Source organism: Astatotilapia calliptera, chromosome 10, assembly GCF_964374335.1.
Source record: "Astatotilapia calliptera chromosome 10, fAstCal68.1, whole genome shotgun sequence".
Classification (NCBI taxonomy): domain Eukaryota; kingdom Metazoa; phylum Chordata; class Actinopteri; order Cichliformes; family Cichlidae; genus Astatotilapia; species Astatotilapia calliptera.
The window spans coordinates 7,194,554-7,209,443 of NC_137431.1; the positions used below are offsets into that span (position 1 = coordinate 7,194,554).

Below are 14,890 nucleotides of genomic sequence, written 5' to 3' on the forward strand. Positions count from 1 at the left end.
GAGAGTTTAATCTAAGTGTAACATTACAGTTGCAGTTCATGTTGATGTGGTATTGACACATGTTACAGTTAAAAGAAAAACAGGTACTCTGAGCATTATTACTATTATAAATTGAGAAAAGGTTTATCATTCTAGCGTCAAAGAGCTAAGACGTGGGTACAATATGGGTTTAATGAACTCATGGTTTTGAAGTGTGTAATCACATGATGTTGGGGTGTAAATGGTATTTTCCTTTTCCCACTGTGAAGATTCGGCGGGCCCACCAATACCTCGAGGGATAACCCACCCTTCAGTACAAAAGGACTATAAACATTTAGTTTTGTATCGTGACCATGAGAGACTTGTCCTGAGATACTAAGAGATGGTATAGCCTCTCACCCAGTAATGTGTAATATGTGTGGAAATATTTGTTTGCTCACTCAGCTTCGGTTAAATGTTCTATTTTTGGTAAATTGTCAAAGATTAGAAAGAAAATGTGTTGCAACATTTTTCTTTTGTGGGGGAGGGTGTTGCGCTCTAAAAGAAGTTATAAAACGTACATTTTTCTGAATTGTTGGAAAAATCTTTAAAGACTATTCTTATTTAATTGTGTTTTGTTTTTGGACACATTTCTAGTTAATTTTCATAGTTTACTGGCTCCAGGAGGTCAGAGTTCAGACGTGTGATGTCATCAGTAAGCGCAGAAAAAAAACAGTCTCTGAGACGTGAGGAAGCGATGTTTTGCTGATGATACGCTATGCTTCCTGTAAACTCCAAACCTGAACTGAGGAGAATAAAGTTGCAAAAAAAGGAGAATGGAGTCATGTCTCTCTGAGGGTGCAACATAAAAGGGAAAAAAACAGCGGCCGACAGCGCTGTAAACAACGGTAGACTTGTGCGTAACAAGCAAGCGAATAATGCACAAAACAGATTTTTAGACGGGAAACTGTTCTTGAAGTATACAGAGAAAGCAAGAGAGAGAGCTGTGCATGAAGTGTGGTGGAAGCAAAACAGCAAACGTCAGAGGGAATTCATGACGATGTTTTTGTGAAGCGTAGTTTGGATCTTCTTTTACTGCTGGTTCGGTCAATAATGTTTGGAGAGAGATAAAACTAACAGCTTTAGAATCACCGCAAAAAGGTTTTGTTTCCGTTACAATATTATACATTAAAGTATAATATTGTAACGGAAACAAAACAATCAAAAAATTGTTGAAACACAAATTACAGCATTGTATAAAAATTACAATCATCAACTCAAATACTTGGTTCTAATTGAACAGAAATTTCTATGAACTTGTAAGAACTGTGTAGGACATGAATCAGTCTGTGTCAGATCCTGATTTAGAATTTTCCACTGAAGTCACGGGTTTTTGAAGTTTTCAAAGACTGCTAAATTGTGCCAGTGATAGTTCACTCTTTGCAACATACAGTGGGGCAAAAAAGTATTTAGTCAGCCACCGATTGTGCAAGTTCCCCCACCTAAAATGATGACAGAGGTCAGTAATTTGCACCAGAGGTACACTTCAACTGTGAGAGACAGAATGTGAAAAAAACAATCCATGAATCCACATGGTAGGATTTGTAAAGAATTTATTCGTAAATTAGGGTGGAAAATAAGTATTTGGTCAATAACAAAAATACAACTCAATACTTTGTAACATAACCTTTGTTGGCAATAACAGAGGTCAAAGGTTTACTATAGGTCTTTACTAGGTTTGCACACACAGTAGCTGGTATTTTGGCCCATTCCTCCATGCAGATCTTCTCGAGAGCAGTGATGTTTTGGGGCTGTCGCCGAGCAACACGGACTTTCAACTCCCGCCACAGATTTTCTATGGGGTTGAGGTCTGGAGACTGGCTAGGCCACTCCAGGACTTTCAAATGCTTCTTACGGAGCCACTCCTTTGTTGCCCGGGCGGTGTGTTTTGGATCATTGTCATGTTGGAAGACCCAGCCTCGTTTCATCTTCAAAGTTCTCACTGATGGAAGGAGGTTTTGGCTCAAAATCTCACGATACATGGCCCCATTCATTCTGTCCTTAACACGGATCAGTCGTCCTGTCCCCTTGGCAGAAAAACAGCCCCATAGCATGATGTTTCCACCCCCATGCTTCACAGTAGGTATGGTGTTCTTGGGATGCGACTCAGTATTCTTCTTCCTCCAAACACGACGAGTTGAGTTTATACCAAAAAGTTCTACTTTGGTTTCATCTGACCACATGACATTCTCCCAATCCTCTGCTGTATCATCCATGTGCTCTCTGGCAAACTTCAGACGGGCCTGGACATGCACTGGCTTCAGCAGCGGAACACGTCTGGCACTGCGGGATTTGATTCCCTGCCGTTGTAGTGTGTTACTGATGGTGACCTTTGTTACTTTGGTCCCAGCTCTCTGCAGGTCATTCACCAGGTCCCCCCGTGTGGTTCTGGGATCTTTGCTCACCGTTCTCATGATCATTTTGACCCCACGGGATGAGATCTTGCGTGGAGCCCCAGATCGAGGGAGATTATCAGTGGTCTTGTATGTCTTCCATTTTCTGATGATTGCTCCCACAGTTGATTTTTTCACACCAAGCTGCTTGCCTATTGTAGATTCACTCTTCCCAGTCTGGTGCAGGTCTACAATACTTTTCCTGGTGTCCTTCGAAAGCTCTTTGGTCTTGGCCATGGCGGAGTTTGGAGTCTGACTGTTTGAGGCTGTGGACAGGTGTCTTTTATACAGATGATGAGTTCAAACAGGTGCCATTCATACAGGTAACGAGTGGGGGACAGAAAAGCTTTTTACAGACGACGTTACAGGTCTGTGAGAGCCAGAGATTTTCCTTGTTTGAGGTGACCAAATACTTATTTTCCACCCTAATTTACGAATAAATTCTTTACAAATCCTACCATGTGAATTCATGGATTTTTTTTTTCACATTCTGTCTCTCACAGTTGAAGTGTACCTCTGGTGCAAATTACTGACCTCTGTCATCATTTTAAGTGGGGGAACTTGCACAATCGGTGGCTGACTAAATACTTTTTTGCCCCACTGTAGTAGCTGTTCTAATCAGATTTTTCAGGTTTATTTTTAGTATGTTATTTGCAATTGGTGTTTGTTCCGGGAAAGATATTGCAGACTGAGCAATAATGCGTTTCTTGCATTTCTCACGGGTTCTAATGGGATCCTTTCTTAAAATTACTTGTCCCAGTAACAAAGGCACTTGTCGACTCAGAAATCGAGGGAAAACCAACAACACACCCTGCAGAACATTATGTTATTTACACGGGTGCACATAAGTGGTCCGCATATGCGCATTCGCTGTCAAAATAAAAGACGCGCACCAGATAAGAAGTTGCAAGTTTGCAGTTTGCGTCCATATAAAAGGCACTGTTTTTGTCCGCTAGAGTGGGATTTTCATGGCACATTTCGCACCACATCTCTGTGCGTTCATCATTTGTTTTAAGCCAGCTCACCTCCTGCAACCACTTTTCCGAGAATACGCGCTTCTTTTGTGGTTCGGACTCCTTCTGACATTTCTTTGGAGGTGGAGGAACACCAAAGTAATTGCTTAAAGGAGCTTGCTTCTTCAACATCTTTAAGAGTTCTAAACAAATGTCTGTCTTCCTCCAGAAAATCCTATGTACGCAAACACGCATTGCAACTTCTTATCTTGTGCACGTTTTTTATTTTGACAGCGAATGCGCACCTGCAGACCATTTATGTGCACCCCTGGTTATTATTTAGCTTGTCATATTGCAGCCACAGAAATTCTTTTGTCCATGAAACCATAAAGCTGCACTTTCTTTTTGCCTTATAGTCTGATTTGTCATAACTTTTCCGTTTTGTGGTAAGCTTTTCTTTGGCTGTCACTCCTTCACCCTGACCTGTCTTATTTGGCTCAGCAGAACTAAAATATATATCCTGCTGCTTTTACACACGCACTCACATAACGCTCAGCGATTCTCTGCGCGATCAACCTCTCACATGTTTAAGCTTGCTGCGGGAGATTTCACTTGTCATGTTTGCATAGTAAGCTAAGACGATGTCAGAGGAATTGGTGCGCAAATTATCATCACTCAGCAATCAGTACTGTCGCTCTCTATACACAGTTCGCGCGATTGCAAAGTGAAAGCAACAAACAAGCGCAAATTCAAACGCGATTTCAATATGTCACATATTGACAGTGGCTCACCGATGCCAATGACATAATTACCCAGCTACATTTCCGAAAGCATGCAAAAGCATTGACATACATTTTTCCTTCCTATGATAGCCCGACGGGCAGGGCTGAGATAGATTTTGGTAGCCCGACTGGAAAAATCGCTAGCCCCGTGACATCGGGCTAGCGATTTTGCGAGCCCTGAGCCCAGAGCATGCTGTGCTGGCTAGAGAAGTTGATTCTTGCATGGACTGCTTTGTTGCCAGCACAAACTAGGGAGACCATGCTTGTTTTTCTGAAAGCATTTAAATGGCCCGCCCTCCCCCATCTCATGCCTCCCAAAAAAAGAAAGCAGGCAAAAGCCTGCTTTTCTTTTTTTGGGGACAATGGCTGCCACTGCTGTGGACACCAGATAGGCAGGCCATGGGCTGGGTCCCTTCCCACACCTGTTGCTGATTCACTGTTGGCCCCTCCCACAGTGTCCCTCCCATGGCTCCGCCTCTGTGAGGCCTGGGCCGGTGGAGGTTGACGATCAGGTGGCGGATGTTGAAGAAACTTCCATCCTCTCCTCAGGTGTTGCCCACCTGTCCCTGGGCTGCCCCCCTGCTGGTCCCCAGGCACAGAGTTGGGCGAGATGGGTCTCTTCAGCTCTTGATTGGAGCATGCCGGGTGTGGGAACTAGCCCTTCCTGAGGTCCTATCTAGTAGAGTGGACCTCGAGGTTGATGTCACGCGGCCTCAGCCCACCTCAGGTGCCGCTCCTTCCTGATAGGTCTGGTGGCAGGCAGTTGAGTGCCCCGCCTCCCAGCATTTGTGGTCCCCTGTCCACAGATGGTTGCTGCCATGCTGGCGGGAGTAGGTGTCTTTGGCTCCTCCCCCGATAGCCCCACCCCTGATCCCTTGTTGCCCCTTCGGGCCTTCCCCGGGGCAGGGCGGCATGCCCTAACAGGGGCGTGAGGGTTACTTCCTGTCTGGCGTTGCCCGCCTCTTGCAGGGTTGCGTGGCCAGTGGGATCCCCACTCAGCGGCTCGGTGAGCTACGCTTCCTCTCCTCACTCCGCTCCTGGGATTCCAGGTTTCCAGGTTTGTGCCCTGGGCTCCCCAGGCTCCAGCTGGGGATCCTTGGTGTGTGTGCACACGGGCTTGTCCTAGCCGACTGCCCGTGCTTCTGGCGTTTCCATCGCTCTAACCGCATGCCGTGGGTTTGCGCTTGTCAGACCTCGCTGCGTCTGACACTTTGGCCAGTGAGTGAGAGCTCCCCAGCCTGCTATGCTGGCTCCCTGTCTGGTGCTTTGCCTGTGTGTCATGCTTACACAGCCAGCACGGGAACGCCCAGTGAGCTGGGGATTTGTGTCTGACCTCGAGCGTCTCGTTTGCGAGTTCACCCTTGAGGCTCCTCTGTCTGCCGAAAAGCACGTGGTGACGGTGCCCCCCACTTCAGCAGGCTAGGCTGCCAGCCCCCACCCTGTCTGTCAACAGCTTGGGGCGGCTTTGGCTTTGAGGATGGACAGGTCACATCCCTAGCTTGTCCTGCTGGCTGTGTTCCCCTGGCGTGTTGCCCGCTTCGCCGGCTTACACGCCAGTTGGACCTCGCTGTGGTGGGTGAGAGTTCTCTAGCCTGTAGCGCCAACTCTCTGTCTGGCATTGCCCGTATGTCGTAGGCCTTCGCATCTGCGAAGCCCTGACCAGGGTGGTGTGTCTATTGGTGTGTTGTCATTGACTCCCGGTACCTTCACTCTCGGTGGTTCGGTTGCACTTTCTCCTCGTGTCTTACAGAGTTACCCCGTATATATGGAATATGTAACGGTGTGGAGAGATAGTCTCGATGTGGTAGAGAACGTATGATTATGGTGTAACCTTGGTTCTCTTAGTGAGTGACTATCTCTCCACCGTCACGCCGCTTAGAGACGCGTTCCGATCAAACTATCATCTGTGTCACGTCTGCACAGCTGTTTTATACGTGAGCTGTGGAGCGTGCCCGGGTTAGAAGGAGGAGTGTCTTAAAGAAGTAGCCACACGCCCGACCAAGGGGGGTCATACCCTGTACATATGGAATATGTAACGGTGGGGAGAGATAGTCTCTCACTAAGAGAACCAAGGTTTCACCGTAACCGTATGGTCTTTTATAGTGTAATTTGTTTCATAGTTAGAGGCCTGACTGACAACTGTATAAAACAAAAACTACACGCAATATTCGAAGCACATAGCGCACGTCGTAAATCCCCCCTATTTTTGGTATGATCTGAGCTCGGACACTAGGCGACTGAGCACAGCACTTACGCATGTGAGCGAGGGGGGAGAAGCTGCTGCCTGCGAGTTTGTTGGAGAAGTGCGGACAGGCAGACAGAGGAGAGCTTTAGTTTGACCAGGTACCCAAGCAAATCATTCGTACTATACAAACAATGTAAATATGACGGTGTATCACAAAAGATTGATATCAAACTGATCACTTGACCCATATTACGTTACTTGCTCTTCAAGTGAACCAACAAGTGGCGAAATGAAAAGCCGAACAACAATGCTGTTTTTTTTTTAGAGAGTCTTAGTTTACATGTGTGTTTTATATTTTCAGTTGCTCCCTCCACGGCTAAATAAAGCACTCCAAATCAGTTTCAGTTATGTACTGATATACACAACAATGGACATAAGGAGCTTATTTCAAAGAGAAAACTCAGGTAAATGTTATTTTATATATTATGCTTTGTATGTTGTTCAATATATTTCTATGCAAAACAAGAGGAATTTCAGTACACAGCAGTATATCCACAGTTGAAACCAGATACTTACATACAATGGCCAGAGGGGCCGATGTGGCAGCCTCGCTTCTGTCAGTCTGCCCCAGGGCAGCTGTGGCTACAACCGTAGCTTGCCTCCACCAGTGTGTGAATGCGAGAGTGAATGAATAGTGGCTCCCTAAAGTGTATTATTATACACTTTAGAGAAAAACAAGAAATTTCTTTTTCTGTTAAACATCAATTTAGAGTAAACGTTTTTGTTTTAGATAAATAAATATTGAAATAAATTTAGGAGTATATATACACTAAGTTTATTGTGTCTTTAATTAATAAGAAAAACTTCAATTAATAAGAAAACTCCAGACGATTCCATTCTAAGCTTAAGAAGCTTCTTATAGGTAAGTTGAGTCCATTTGAGTAAATTGGTGGCACACCTGTGGATGCATATAAGGCACCCCAAAAATACAGAGCCTGTTTCTTTGTCATGGGAAAATCAAGAGATATCAACCAAAACACCAGGAAAAGAATTGTGGACCTCCATAAGTGTGGCTTAATTTTGAATACAATTTGGGTGCCATTTGCAATTAAGAAATGCATACAATTTCTCTCTGTATTGTGAAATTTAACAAATACGTTTTTTATATTTATCAATCAAAAAAATAAACATTTAGTGTGATTTGATGTTTTACAATTAAAAAAGTGTTTGTGTTTTTATCTGAAGAGTATGTAAATATCTGGTTTCAACTGTATATTTGATGATGTTGGTGTTTGGCTTGTTTGTTAGCACAAAGAGGGAGAGAGAGGAACAGAGAGGAGGATGGAGAGGATAATGAGGACAGAACAGAGATAGAACAAGAGCCAGGTGAGACAGACATGTTAGTCAAGTGGTTGTTTGCCAAAACTCATCAAAACATGTATCTAGTATCTTTTTAGGTTTGTTATTTTTCAAATTCTATATTTATTAAGTTATGCAGGCTTGTTTGCTCAACAAGGCTAAATAGTTATATAAACTTTAGGGCTAAGCCCCAGGTGTATAAAATGTCTGGCTCCGCCTCTGGTTGTTACCACTGTCCTGTTTGAAATGGAGAAGCCGGTTATTTTGTCATATGCGCATGTGCCGATATTAAACCCAAGGTACTAACTAGCTAACTGACTTATAACCTTATAAGTCCCATTAACCTTAAAACTCCTGTTGTGTGTGCGTTTGTGTATCCACACAAACGCACAGTGGGGCAAATACAGTGGGGCAAAAAAGTATTTAGTCAGCCACCGATTGTGCAAGTTCCCCCACCTAAAATGATGACAGAGGTCAGTAATTTGCACCAGAGGTACACTTCAACTGTGAGAGACAGAATGTGAAAAAAAAAATCCATGAATCCACATGGTAGGATTTGTAAAGAATTTATTTGTAAATCAGGGTGGAAAATAAGTATTTGGTCAATAACAAAAATACAACTCAATACTTTGTAACATAACCTTTGTTGGCAATAACAGAGGTCAAACGTTTACTATAGGTCTATACCAGGTTTGCACACACAGTAGCTGGTATTTTGGCCCATTCCTCCATGCAGATCTTCTCGAGAGCAGTGATGTTTTGGGGCTGTCGCCGAGCAACACGGACTTTCAACTCCCGCCACAGATTTTCTATGGGGTTGAGGTCTGGAGACTGGCTAGGCCACTCCAGGACTTTCAAATGCTTCTTACGGAGCCACTCCTTTGTTGCCCGGGCGGTGTGTTTTGGATCATTATCATGTTGGAAGACCCAGCCTCGTTTCATCTTCAAAGTTCTCACTGATGGAAGGAGGTTTTGGCTCAAAATCTCACGATACATGGCCCCATTCATTCTGTCCTTAACACGGATCAGTCGTCCTGTCCCCTTGGCAGAAAAACAGCCCCATAGCATGATGTTTCCACCCCCATGCTTCACAGTAGGTATGGTGTTCTTGGGATGCAACTCAGTATTCTTCTTCCTCCAAACACGACGAGTTGAGTTTATATCAAAAAGTTCTACTTTGGTTTCATCTGACCACATGACATTCTCCCAATCCTCTGCTGTATCATCCATGTGCTCTCTGGCAAACTTCAGACGGGCCTGGACATGCACTGGCTTCAGCAGCGGAACACGTCTGGCACTGCGGGATTTGATTCCCTGCCGTTGTAGTGTGTTACTGATGGTGACCTTTGTTACTTTGGTCCCAGCTCTCTGCAGGTCATTCACCAGGTCCCCCCGTGTGGTTCTGGGATCTTTGCTCACCGTTCTCATGATCATTTTGACCCCACGGGATGAGATCTTGCGTGGAGCCCCAGATTGAGGGAGATTATCAGTGGTCTCGTATGTCTTCCATTTTCTGATGATTGCTCCCACAGTTGATTTTTTCACACCAAGCTGCTTGCCTATTGTAGATTCACTCTTCCCAGTCTGGTGCAGGTCTACAATACTTTTCCTGGTGTCCTTCGAAAGCTCTTTGGTCTTGGCCATGGCGGAGTTTGGAGTCTGACTGTTTGAGGCTGTGGACAGGTGTCTTTTATACAGATGATGAGTTCAAACAGGTGCCATTCATACAGGTAACGAGTGGGGGACAGAAAAGCTTCTTACAGAAGACGTTACAGGTCTGTGAGAGCCAGAGATTTTCCTTGTTTGAGGTGACCAAATACTTATTTTCCACCCTAATTTACGAATAAATTCTTTACAAATCCTACCATGTGGATTCATGGATTTTTTTTTCACATTCTGTCTCTCACAGTTGAAGTGTACCTCTGGTGCAAATTACTGACCTCTGTCATCATTTTAAGTGGGGGAACTTGCACAATCGGTGGCTGACTAAATACTTTTTGCCCCACTGTAATGGATATAAGGACGTTTTTTCAAAAAAAGGAGCCACATTCAGGTAAAAGTGTAAGATCAAATGATCCGTCAATCAAGAATAATGTTGGATCAGTGTTTCAATATTTATATCTTTTATTAGATGTACACGTAACCACGGTTATTTGCCTTTTGGTTGAAAGTACACTGAGAGAGGACTTTTTATTATTGATCTTAATAGTATTTTTTCATATTAATGTAATTTTTTCATCTAATTGAATACAATCTATTTGTGTATGATTGTCAGTCCAAAGAAGGAGACAGGAAAGTGGGGAACGTGAGGAGAAAGTACAAGGCCTGGAAGAACCAGGTAAGAAAACAGACAGGGAATAGTGACAGGCAAAACAGAAACTGTTAAACTGACAAAGAAAAAAAAAAAAACAACCTAATTTTACTCATACAATCTGGAAGTTCTGTTCTGCCTTGTTGAAACATTTTTTTAAACCTCTTTAACAACATTCCAACGTAACATTGTCATTGATTGGGGAGATTAAAATGAATATACAGCCAATAATAGGTAGGCCAACTTTTGGACCATCTAGTTGTCTGTATGACTGCTGCAGTACATGCACCACATTTGCGCACTCTCAGAAAATGCCAAACAGTGCCCTGGTGGAATGAGGAGCTGTACATTGTACGATAGGCAAAGTTGCCTCCATTTTTATAATTTTTTAATTAATATTTTGTACATTTGTACATTTCGAAGACTCTTCTATTTTTGGAGTGTATTTTTTTGTATCTTTATTTTAATATACTTACACATTAAAAGTGAATCTCTGTCCATAAAAAATGTACTCAGTCATGCACTTTTTACTCACTATGAGCATCATTCATTATCCACCCCCAGTAATTAAGATTAGGATATGTATGTTTTTTTTATTCCAGGAAGGAACAGCTCTGATCCTAGAATTGTCACGGTCTGGAGGGCAGACCGTGGGGGATGTAGGAGAAAGGACCCAAAACGCAGACTTAATAGAATGAACAGTGGGTTTATTTACAGTGAGGTAATTGTACACCACACATTAAATCTCCAAAAGTGCTCCCTCGACTCCCGTGACGTGTCTTCTCCCAAGTGCTGGTATCCCGTGCTCTCTGCCCCTGTGCCTTCACACACCCCGTGTGTCTTGCAGTCCTGTGTTCCGCTGTCCTCCTGGGGAAAAACACAGACACAGCCGTTATGGCACCAACTCCGGCAGGCATACACTTTAACAACACTAGAAACACTGACATGGAGTCTAACTCAACGATCCTGCGCCGGAGGAAGCTCCATCGCTCTGTTAAGTAGCTCCCCCGACGATCCTGATCAGAAGCAGGTGTGTGGTAAGCTAGGCGTGACCAGCAGCTGGCAGGGCCACACCCATCAGGCCTGCAGGTGGCTGTCCTTCATCCTCCAGCCTCACACACACACACACACACCAGCATGGAACACAAGAGCACAGTGCAGCAAACATACATCCAATACACTAATAACAATAAAGGTCCACACTGTTCACGAACCCCGAGTCCCCGGCACCGGGTCCGTGACAAGAATTGCCCCTTGTTTCATTCTATAATACTGGACTTATTTTTCTACGAAGGTTTGAACTTTGAGAGTGTTTAAACAAGAGAGAAAAATGTGAAAATGTTCATGCCTGTCTGAGAAAAGCGTATAAAGTGTGTAGTGAGGGGTTTTACAGCCTTAAAACATTATAATTATTCAAAGTAATTGTAAAAAATAATGACTTTTAATGGCTTCTTCGTGGATTCATTGTTCACTCCAAAGATGTGGGAAGAAAACTGCAGATTTCAGTCCATCTTCTTGTAGTGTCCTTCCATGTAATGTCAAAGCCAGAACAAGTCAAGTCAGTCAGTTAAACAAGTTAAAATCCTCCTCCATCAAGAATTAATAGTTTATTGTCACATACACTGGAAAACAGTGGTTACGCTCAGCAATGAAATTCTTACATGCTAGTTCACTTCAAATGGGAAAATATATATAACTAAATATAAATAACTGAACTAAATGAAAATAAAAATAATTCTACACATAGAAAAAGAAAAAAAATAAGGAAGTACATGCAAGATGAGTGAGCTGGGTCTAGCCCACACTGCTGAGGCATTTGGCTGCATTTGGTTGTAGTTCTCATCTTTTCCCCCTCCAGTGTTCAGTTGCTGTCCCCACCTTCAGTCCAAATCTGTTCTGATTTGAGCCAAGACCCAGTTGGGTCCAAGTCTGCAAAAAATAGGCTTATTCAAACTAAAAGCATATTTTGGGGTGTCTGTGGAAGTAGGTCATCTCCTAATTGGAAGACTTATGGTTCGATCCCAGGCTGCTACATTTCATTACATGAACTATTTGCTTAACACAGAAAATAAGGACACATTAAACAGTAGGTTTACAATGCCTTCACACAGTAAAAAAATAAATAAATTGGCTAAACAGAATAAAACAAAACTGAATGAAGCAAAACAAAATAACACTTAAAACCTCTTTATTTATGAGGTTTATTTATGGTGACCTAAGAGGTCTGACTGGGTTAGAGATATACTGGATGCCCAAACCACTGAGAGCTTGTGAAGTAATAGAATAATTAAGTAATCGCATTAACCTTATTCATGGCATTATCAAAATTGAGATCCCTATCCAAAATTATGCCAAGGTTCCACAACAAATTTGGATCCAGAAAAACCTGAATTTTCTGTTGTTTTTATGCAGCACATTCAGTGTAAAATAGCCTTCAGACTGTGGATGTGGTTCTTAGAGTATTTAAAAGTAGAATGAAAGGCAGAGCCTTCAGTTTTCAGGCCCCTCTTCTATGGAACCAGCTTCCAGTTTGGATTCAGGAGACAGATGCTATCTCTACTTTTAAGATTAGGCTTCAAACTTTCCTTTTTGTAAAGCATATAGTTAGGGCTGGATCTGAGGCCTCAGACTGCAATAGGTCTAGGTTGCTGGGGAATTCCCATTATGCACATAGTGTTTCCTCTTCAGTCACCTTTTTTATTTACTGTGTGTTAATACACAACTCTGCATTTAATTTTTAGTTATTAGTAATTTCTGACTCTCTTCATAGCATTTATCGCCTCCCTTCACCCCCAACCAGTTCAGGCAGATGGTCGCCCCTCCCTGAGCCTGGTTCGGCTGGAGGTTTCTGAATGTTAAAAGGTAGTTTTTCCTTCCCACTGTCAACAGAATGATTGCTTACCAGAGTGGAGAGAGCCGTTTATCATATTTAGAAAATGATTTAATTTCATCACACTCATTTACTGAAGGAAATTCAGTTAGCATGGTTTTGGAGGGATAAAATACTTCATCAGTGGATGAAAAAAAAAGCAGAATTTGACTGGTTATTGTTGATCACTTGGGAGACATAGGATTTTCTGGTTAATTTAATTATTCTAGCAGTATAGCGCATTTTTCATAGATTTCTAAATTAATTAATTTGTAGTTTATTTTCTCTCAACTCTCCTGCAGTGTTTTTTGCCATCTTTCACTATTTTTCCAGGGTGCTTTTGGTGGACCATATATATCAATAGTTTTTACAGGAGCAATAATCTCAATAACATGAGCAATTGTATTTCATCACAGGATAACAGGAATGGTAATGTACACTTTGAAAATTCCCTGATGAATGTATCAGCTGTGCTGACATGCCGCTTATTGATGAATTAATTTGTGTTTTTGTTTTGACAGATGAACAATTGCAGGGAGTGACAGAAGTATTGGTGGATTGACACAGGGTGGGTTTTTCCAGGGAGTCCAGCAGCAGTTCATTCTCCCATCTTTGGTGAAAGATGGAAATCCAACTTTCCAGCGTGGCTATTTTCTGGCTGAGCTGAAAAAGATCCAGAGCTAGTCGATTGTAGCGGGTCTCTTTAGTGTAATCCTTCTGAAACCATTTATGGGTAGGTAGCAACCAAAGGAGAAATCCATAGAGCAGAAGGACACCAACAGGTGTTCTGTTGGTGTTGGGCTGGTTGTCAGAATTCAATTGTTCAAACAAAAGTAGGTAGAAACAAATAGTTTTATAGTATAAACAAAGTTTCAAGCTCACAGCAGATGACCAGTTGGTAGTGTCGTGCAGCAATAACCTAAAGTAATGGGAGAAACGTGTCAAGCCAGCCAAAACTGAAATATGATGAACATGTATTTTAGTAATGATGACTGCAAATGATGTAGAGGTACATCAAAATTTATATTTGTCTGCACAGATCCACAAAAAAAAAGTAGAAGCTTACACACAGAAGCTTAGTTGACAGAAGAATATCCAACCGATTTACACAGACAACAGTAAGACATCATTTCTTTACTGCAGCTTTCCTGTCACTCTTTCTCACTTAGGCACAGGAGGATGCTAATGCTACCAACACTTTTTCCAAACTCACAGTCTTAGAGAGCACAACAGTGAACGGATTTGATTTAAATCCCTATCGTGGACAATGATTCACAGACGTAGAGCTATCTAAACCAGAAGTTCCAATATGAGACACAACCAATCATGGCAGTCCGCCCCTCCATGAGCCTGGTTCTGCCGGAGATGCCTTCTTGTTAAAAGGGAGTTTTTCCTTCCCACTTTTGCAAAAGTGCTTACTCATGTGAATGTAATATTTTTACATGGAATATTAAATATCTATTTAATATTATATCAATTTATTTTAGTTAGTACTTAAACTGAATTGAATTTAATATATCACAAGGATGGACTGAGGTCTGATTCAGCAAATCCAGATTTATATAACTATTTTGTTTTGCTGAATCAGATCTAACCTCTGAAAGCAAACAAATATTCAAACGCTTCTGATCAGTTCAGTCTCTTTTTTTTGTAACTACTCAGCAGTCAGAAAATCATTTAAAACCAAGATCTAAACTACAAACATACCAACATAGCAATTCTAAAAATAATAGTTTCTTGAGAAAAGAATGTATTTCTATTGGCCCACAACAGCAGCAGCATTATTTTAGAAAAAAAATTACTAAGGTCAGTATGATTAATCCTTCCAGATTAAAAAAAATGTTATTGAGCCATAGCACAAGCCACTGCTGTGATATATAAGATAAGATAAGATAGAACGTTATTAATCCCTCGGGTGGGTTCCTCTGGGAAATTCGATTTCCAAAAAAGCACAGCACCGACAGAAGTTACAGAGTTACAGAATATTATATATGTATACACACACACACACACACACACA

The 14,890-nt window shown here is 42.3% G+C and overlaps 1 protein-coding gene across 3 annotated transcripts in view; it reads right to left on the reverse strand.

Annotated features, from left to right (window-relative positions):
• The window catches only part of alcama (activated leukocyte cell adhesion molecule a), a 176,927-nt gene that overhangs the window by 128,290 nt on the left and 33,747 nt on the right, over positions 1-14,890 (reverse strand). Inside the window, exon 16 of one of the 3 annotated variants that reach the window (XM_080307440.1) lies at positions 10,688-10,868. The exons of 1 other annotated variant lie outside the window; for it this stretch is intronic. The gene's annotated coding sequence lies outside the window, so the exon portion shown is untranslated. Of the gene's footprint in view, positions 1-10,687; positions 13,790-14,890 lie in introns of those variants that run through there. One more of the 3 variants, XM_026182028.2, reaches the window with a different exon arrangement.